Source organism: Staurois parvus, unplaced genomic scaffold, assembly GCF_062004578.1.
Source record: "Staurois parvus isolate SC_StPar_1 unplaced genomic scaffold, SC_StPar_1.0 ptg000381l, whole genome shotgun sequence".
Lineage (NCBI taxonomy): Eukaryota > Metazoa > Chordata > Amphibia > Anura > Ranidae > Staurois > Staurois parvus.
Genome location: NW_028318177.1, coordinates 477,225 through 485,981, shown reverse-complemented (window position 1 = coordinate 485,981; position 8,757 = coordinate 477,225).

Sequence of the window (8,757 nt, the reverse complement as noted above, 5' to 3'; positions counted from 1 at the left end):
CAGAACTCCACCTGCACTGACCCCGGCTATTCCTGACCATTCTTCTGCCTGCTCCTGTTGTAGCTTTCTGCCTGATTGTTCCTGACCCAGCCTGCCTGACCACTCCACCTCTCCAGCCCTGACTGCACCTGTACCTATTAGTTTAAGGTTTGTTTTGTTTTGCACTGTGTTTGTTTATTTTGTGCAGCTCATAATAAATATTATTATTATTTAATCATTTCTGAAGCCTGCTGTTTCCCTGTGTCAGTCCACACATCTCTGGTCATACCTGGATCCCTGACATTTAGAGCTGATTCACACATGTGCGGTGCAGATTGAAGCTCAGGTTTCACAGCTAATTGATGTAGTAGTTGTTCACCGGTTCATGTCAGGTTTACATCAGGTTCAGGACAGGATTAGATCTCAGGATTATCCTGTTCACACATATGCGGATTAGAAACACTTCCCAAAGAAGTCAATAGCCTGTAATCTGCACCTGAACCTGAAGGCACTGCTCAGAAATCGTACATGACTCTTTTTCAAACCACACTGAATCCACACCGCCAGCGGCCATATGTAAACAGTGCCTGTTATATGAGGTTTGATCTGCATCCAATCCGCATGACATGTGAAATAACATTGCTTTCTATGGTGCCCATAGGAAGCAATGTTATTTCACATGTCATGCGGATTGGATGTGGATCAAACCTCATCCAATCCGCATATATGTGAAGTGGTACTGAATTGCCATTATAATCTGTGTGTGTCACCTTGTGTGTCTGTAGCAAGACCAAACATTCCAGGGTATGTAAACTTTTGATCAGGACCATTTTGGTGATTTAAAAAGGAGCCAAACAACTATGTGACAATAAATGGCTTCAGATGATCCTTATCCTTAAATAAAAGACAGCTATTTGGTATGTTGCTTCCTCACCGCCTGTTTTAACCCTGAAAAGCCTGCACCACTGTTTCACAACTGTGTGCGTTTGGATGGGTTGCATTCAGCGGCAGTACTGTTCACCAGTCACAACATGGGATATCATTTTTGCCATGTGTACAACCCCATCCAGCCACCTTTGCAGCCTAAAGTGATTTTACAGCTTTAATTTTTTTATTAAAATAATATACATGTCATACTTACCTGCTCTGTGCAATGGTTTTGCGCAAAGCAACTCCGATCCTCCTCTTCTGGGGTCTGTCACCGGGGCTCCTGGCTCTTTCTCTTTAATGAGTGCCCCTACAGAAAGCCACTTTTATGGGGGCACTTGTGCGAGCTCGATACCGAGCCATGCTGCCATGCTATAGACACAGACAGCGTGACTTGGCCCCACCCCCTGCTGTAAAAACAACCCTAAAGTGTTTATAAATCTTTAATTTTTTTTTTAATGAACCATTATACTTAACTGTTCTGTGCAATGGTTTTGCAAAGAGCAGCCCTGTTCCTCCATTCTGCCTGTGCTCATGGCTCCTCTTGCCTTCTGAGTACCCCGAGTACCAATCCACTGGCTACGGGGGTACTTGTGTGGGCTTGCACATAGACTTCCTCGGTATAGGATTTGATTTGATAGGATTTGATTGACAGCACATGATTTCCCCCATTCCCGTGTAGAATTTGATTGACAGCAGTGGGAGTCAATGGCCCTGAGCAGAGAGGGACGCTGCTCTTGTCCACAGCACTGAATCGAGATCAGGCTCAGGTAAGTACAAGGGGGGCTGGAAGGGGGGGAGGGGGTTTGGACACATAAGATTTTTTTACCTTAATGCAGAAAATACATTAAGGTAAAAAACCTTAAGGCTTAGAACCAGGGGCGAACTGACCATTCAGAAACTCGGGCACTGCCCGAGGGCCCTGGGTCAATAGGGGGCCCCATGAGATGCCCCTGGTACCTTTCATAGGCTTTTTTGGGTGTCATTTGAGTGTGGGTGAGGACACAGGGGCCCCATGATCCCCTATTGCCCGGGGGCCCCATGAGTTGTCAGTCCGCCCCTGCTTAGAACCACTTTAAGGGGGCCAGTAAAACTATAGCTCAGCTACCGTTTTTTTTAATCACCTCCAAACCCCGGCTACCTGTGCAAACAAGCCCATAGTCATCTACCCACCTCCCCTACCAGTGGAATAAGCTGGACCAATGTAACTAAGCTTTAAAACCCAGAACTGGTACTTAGTTTTAAGAGGAAAAAAAATTTGAACTGCCAAGAGCAATTTAATTCCCAAGTTACACAATGAAAGCATGATATAAGTAGCTCTAAGCCTAGAAGGGGAAGATCCTATGGTGATTTTTCCTCCCTTGCTCAGTCCTTTGATGGACTACGGGATTTGTAGTGTGCATAAAGCAGTGCACATGACTGCAACTAACCTGCACTGCTCATTCCAAACAAACAGAAGTGAGCAGGAAAAGGAGAGGTTAAGGAGCTCACAGAGAACATTACAAAATGGCATAAAAACAAGAAACTATTTATGAAAATAGATTACAAGGTCATTAAGTAGTGGATGGGTTATATTTAGAGAATAAAGATATTCTTTTGTGTTACTTTAACATTTTTTTTAATGCTCAAGACATCGTTAGAATTACAGACATCAAACACGGGGGCCTCTTCTTACAGGCATCTCTTTCAAATACACGTTTTCTAACAATGTCTTAGATAATATCTCTTCAATGGTTGAATTGACCCAAAGGGTTCACAACTGCATTTCGCATACAGGCTAAGAGCAGGCCTTGAGAGTTTGCTGGATATACAGATGGAAATGGGAAGGGAGACGTTTTACCCTGAGATGTAACCATACCAATGTTAGCCAGTAGGTGGCCAAATTAAAGTGTTACCAAACTCACAACAGTAACATCAGTCTGTATATGTAGTAAAGAATGCTTGTTTTACTCACTGTGGAACCTAAGGGGTTAATCCTCTGCATTGTGTAAAAAAGCTGTTTGATCCTGTCTCCTCTGATCCTCCCTTTCTTCCACAGTCTCCAATCCATCTGATGATAATGCAGAGCTCTAGCCTTCCTCTATACTTGTTCTGAGTCAATGAAGCAAGAGGATCAGCATGACAGCCAGTCAACTAGCATTTGCTTACCTTTCAAGATTTCAATGAAAAAAAGTGCAAGGAAAGAAGCTCTTCTCAAAAATAGATGGAGTACGAAGAATCTTCTGGTATCCGCTCTAGCCCTCATTCACATTCTGTAGCACGCAGCATGTACACTTTTTCACACATTCATTTCAATGGGATGCCTTACATGCGGCAAATAAACTCATATCTTTTTAAGCTTTGAGTGTTTTAACCGTGCATTTAGCAGTGTCTTCCTTGCTGCATTTGGGGCACAAGGCTGTGGATAAGGGGGGACCACCAGTCCTCCTCTACAAGGCCCAGGCTAGCAGGGGGGGCTGCTGGCTTTCAGCTACAGCAGAGACAACTATACAGGGGATCGGTTCCAGTTATTGCCCCCCTGCCGCACCCATCACTCTCCCTGTGCACCATACGTTTCCCCCGTTCTGCCCAGACCCCCCTGTGCGCCCCCACCCCTGAGGTGCTGCCGATTTCCCCCCTATCCTTCCCACCAGCAGCTGCAAGCACACAATAGGCTCTATCAGGTTGGAAAGTGGGGGAAGGGTCCAGTAAATATGTCATTTACCAGCCCCTTCCTTTACCGAAAGAACACAATGAGTGATTGGTACCGATCACTCACTGTGCTCATTCATAACTGAAGCATAGTATACTGTATTTTTTTTTTTGGGAAGGGGGGGCTCTGTCAGGTTGCCTGTATGGGGCCCTGCAGTTTCTAACAGCTCTGTTGGGGTGCAAATAACAATGAATGGCACCACAAGAGCGACATGCATCTTTTTTCACACACTCAAAATCACACATTTCTGCAAGTGTTCAACATGCAAGTGTAGTAGGAATGCAGCCGAAGGCAATCATGCAAAAGACGCATGTTGCATTTATTTTTAATGGCAACCTAAACATGGCAAAGCAAGACGAAATTTTGCGCATAAAAAAATGCACAGCTAAAAATCATTAAAGCTTGGTTCACAGTGGATGTGATTTAAAATTGCGCGTTTTGTTTGCACTGCATTTTCTGAAGATTTGCTTGCAACTTGTGAAGATTTCCCAATGATTTATTGCATTTTCCATTGCGTTTTGCAGTGCGATTTCTATTGTAGTCTATGTATGCTAAATCGCAACAAACTGCAGAAATAGTAATACAAAAGCTATTTTTGAAATTGTGCTGCAGGAAATTGTGTATGTTAAGACACTCACATTCACATTCATTACATCCGATTTCAATTCCCAAATCGCAACTGAAATCGCAGCGGTGTAAACCAGGAGGGCTAAAGCTCAAAATAATATTAGAGCTTCTTTGCTGTGTTTAGCATAGCCTATTGAGACAAATGGACTGCCCTATGTGGGGAAAAAAGATAAAGATGCGCATACACACAATACTCTACAAAGTGATTTGCAATTCACTGCACAGAGCACAAGCAGGCAAACTGCTCTACTACTTCCTAGACAACTTCCCTGTTCATTGCTTAGAGGTGAAGGTGTAGATTTATTGCATAGAGGTGAAGGTGTAGATGTAAAATTATTCCATCCTCAGAGAAAGTCGGAATGACGAAACGCGTCAGGGCGTGACCATTTGTGATGTCAGCACGCACGCCAGGACCACGTGGCGTGATCACATGACCGTTGCTGCAGGAATCCATAGGAATCAGTGTGTGGTGAGACTGTCACCTGTCGAAGAAGCGGCGGCCATTATATTGTAAGTGCTAAGCTTACAATGTGCTTTACTTTTTAACTCTATGTGTGTAATTTTAGGGGGGGGGGGGGTTTAAGATAATAAATGTGTTTATAGAATCATACTATGTGGCCGTTTTATTTTGCCCATGTATGGAGTGGAATTGATATCATTTAATCTGGATGATGAGAAGATCAGAGCAAGAGTGATCAATAATTCACTGATTGAAGGTTGTTTTGCGTTGCTGGCTGATTATCCCTTTGTCGCTTTCACAACTATTCAGCATTAAGGAGGTTGATTTTCTACTGATTTTCCACTGCTGGTTATTCACCAGCTTCTGGTGAGTGTTGAATTCAATGGCGTGATAGTCACTGCAGAATCACATTGATGGTGGATCGAGCTACTTTAAAGAGATATCACATTACTGAAATGAACTGAAATTTTTCACAGTTTTTTCACTTTGGTGGAAGTTTCTATATTATTTCCTTTATAATTGTTTTTGATGGGATTATTTATGACTCTTTTTTTTTTTTTTAAGTGTAATGTAGTATGGCAGAGCGCGGTTTATGTGAATCTTTCTAGTCACTGTATATTGAATACAAGAACTACTTTTGAAAATCTACCTGCAACAAATTGCGTATGTTAAGACACTCACATTCACATTCATTAGATCCGATTCCAATTCCAAAATCACACTTGAAATTGTCGCAGTGTGAACCAGGAGGGCTCAAGCTCAAAATAATATTAGAGCTTCTTTGCTGTTTAGCATAGCCTATTGAGACAAATGAACTGCCCTATGTGGGAAAAAAGATAAAAGATGCGCATACACACAATACACTACATAGTGAATTCACTGCACAGAGCATAGGCAGGCAAACTGCTCTACTACTTCCTAGACCAGTGATGGCGAACCTATGGCACGCGTGCCAGAGCTGGCACGCAGAGCCATCTCAGTGGGCACGCCAGGAAGAAGAGCATGATGAGCGCGCATGGACCAGCCATCCAGATCTCGTCCACACTGGATCCCCATCAAACTACATTTCCCACATGTCTCTGGGGCCAGGGTGGGCGTGGACGAGAGGAAACGGCTCCAATGCGGCTCTGGCACCAGGGGTGATGTACCCGGGGATTGGCGCGGAAGAGAGGAAGAGGCTCCCACACTGCTCCGGGGCCAGGGGCAACGTGTTCAGAGTGGATGGGAATGAGCTGCTGGGTTGGAAGCCACACCGACGCTGCCAGAGGTGAGATTAACTGCTTGCAGTGTCGCCTGTCAGCGCCCAGCAGTGTCGCCTGTCAGTGCCCAGCAGTATCGCCCATCAGTGCTGCCCATCAGTGCCATCCATCAATGATGCCCAGCAGTGCCATCCATCAGTGCCCAGCAGTGTCGCCTGTCAGTGCTACCCAGCAGTGCCACCTGTCAGTGCTGCCCAGCAGTGCCACATGTCAGTGCCCAGCAGTATCGCCCATCAGTGCTGCCCAGCAGTGCCACCCATCAATGATGCCCAGCAGTGTCACCCATCAGTGCCCAGCAGTGTCGCCTGTCAGTGCCACCTGTCAGTGCTGCCCAGCAGTGCCACCTGTCAGTGCTGCCCATCAGTGCCACCCATCAATGATGCCCAGCAGTGTCATCCATCAGTGCCCAGCAGTGCCGCCTGTCAGTGCTGCCCAGCAGTGCCACCTGTCAGTGCTGCCCAGCAGTGCCACCTGTCAGTGCTGCCCAGCAGTGCCACCTGTCAGTGCCCAGCAGTGTCGCCCATCAGTGCCGCCCATCAATGATGCCCAGCAGTGCCACCGATCAGTGCTGTCTGTCAGTGCGTCCAGGTAGGCAAGTGGTTAATTGCAGTGTTGGCACTTTGAAATAAAAAAGTTGGTTTGTGTTGCAGTTGTGGGCACTCGGGCTCAAAAAGGTTCGCCATCACTGTCCTAGACCAATTACCTTTTCATTGCATAGAGGTGAAGGTGTAGATTTATTGCACAGTGACCAGGATGGAGGAGAAAGAGGTGCTAAACTGGGAAATAAGTGAATGAAAAACCTGGCTGTACAACATTACAAATTATTTGGCATGTAACAGTAAGGATATACAGTATGCTGCTAAAGAAACAGCAAATGTCAGCAGTAGTCATATACCACCTTGACACGTTTCACATCATGGTGATTAATGATAAGTTTCTAGAATCACTGCTTATGTTTGCTGTTAATTCTTCATAAATCTCCCAGTTCTTTGCACCGTTCGCACATTGGATTCTCAGCCAGGCGAGGCTGTGGTATTGACAATTTATTGAAAGGTGGATGTCAGCCAGAAACCCTTGGATAGCCTTTCTCAACTGAGTTAAGGGTCACTATACACATTCCAATCTGATTATATAAACTTTGTACAATCAGCTTCTGATTTACCAAATCTATCCAATCAATTTGTATCCAATCAGGCAAGCTCTTGCACAACATAGTTGTTGGTAGATCTAAAATGGAATGTACATTGATTGTAACCGGATTGTGAGCTTAAAGTGGTTGTAAACCCTTACATACAGTATATACCCAGTGAAGTGACTGGCCTCAGGTGATACACAGAGATTAAACAACGCCTCCTACATAGGTTGTACCCGATTATCTACAGTCTTCTCAGTTGTTCAAAATGCTGATTTTATAAAGCTTCTCTGAGCTTCCTTCACACAGGAACAGAGCTGAGGCTGTCAATCATAGTCTATGTGCCGGAGATCCCTCCCCGTCACCATTTTCCTCTTGGTGTCAGGAAAACTTGTCAGAAGTAACTTGTGCTGATAGCAGAGGAACAAGGCAGCAGACAGAAATGACACTTAGGAGTTGATTTACTAAAGGCAAATAGGCTGTGCACTGCCTCATTTCAGAGCTTTCCCTCTAATCTAAAGCAACTGCAGTGCACAGTATATTTACCTTTAGTAAATCAAACCCTTAGTGTCCTTAACAGAGGCGAGTACACTCTATACGAGACATATGCTTTGTTCATATTGTATTTCATGCCTGAGGTTTACAACCACTTTAAAGCTGGTCATGGTTGGGTCAGGGTTTTTTTTTTAGTTCAACCAGCAGGATTAATGAAAAAGCTGACTGGATTTCCCCCATCCACACATTTAAAATGGATGATGGAATCCTCCTCGATGTGTCATTGTATTCTGACAGCAGCAAGACTTTCACATCATCAGAATACACTGATCAGCAGTGAAGAAGAAAGGATATGCTCTAGTTTACTTTACACAAGGGCTGCTCTGTACGGCAAAACATACAAAAATAATGATGAAAGATAAAATAATAGGGGTTATCTCGGTAAAGAAAGTGTAATACAGTATGGATAGGTTATCTCGATAGGGATCTTAGTAGAGAAAGAAGTGATGTCTGAGTAGGGAAGTGTATCTAGGAAAGGGGTATTGCAGTATGGAAGTTATATCTTGATGGGGAAGTGGTGCCTCAGTAGGATTGGGGTTACTTGGTAGGAAGGGTATGTTGGCAAGGAAAGGCATATCACAGCATGGAAGGTATATCTTGATGGGGAAAGGTTGTCTCAGTAACTGAAGGGTTTCTCAGCATGGAAGTTATATCTCAATGGGGAGGGATGTCTCATTAGGGAAGGGGTTACTTAGGGTATCTTGATAAGGGAAATCTCAGAATTAAAGTTTTATCTCAATGGAGAAAGGGCTTCTCGGTGGGAACTGGGTATCTTGCTAAGGAAAGGGCATCTCTTTATAGGAAGGGTATCTAGTGGGGAAGAGGTATCTTGTATGGAAAGGATATCTCGATGAGGAATGGGTGTCTAGGTGGGGAAATGGTTCCTTGACAAGGAAGGTGAATCTTGGTAGGGAATGTGGGTCTCAGAAGAGAAGGGTATCTTGGCAGAGAAGGGTATGTCAGTGGGGAAGGGGTGTCTTGGTACGCAAGGTGTTACTTAGAAATGAAGGGGTTCCTCAGTGGGGAAGAGTGTGTTAGTAAGAAAGAAGATCCACTGTAGGGAAGGGGTTCCTTGGTAGTAAGGTGATATTTTAGAAGGGATATCTCAGTAGAGGAGAGTGTCTCG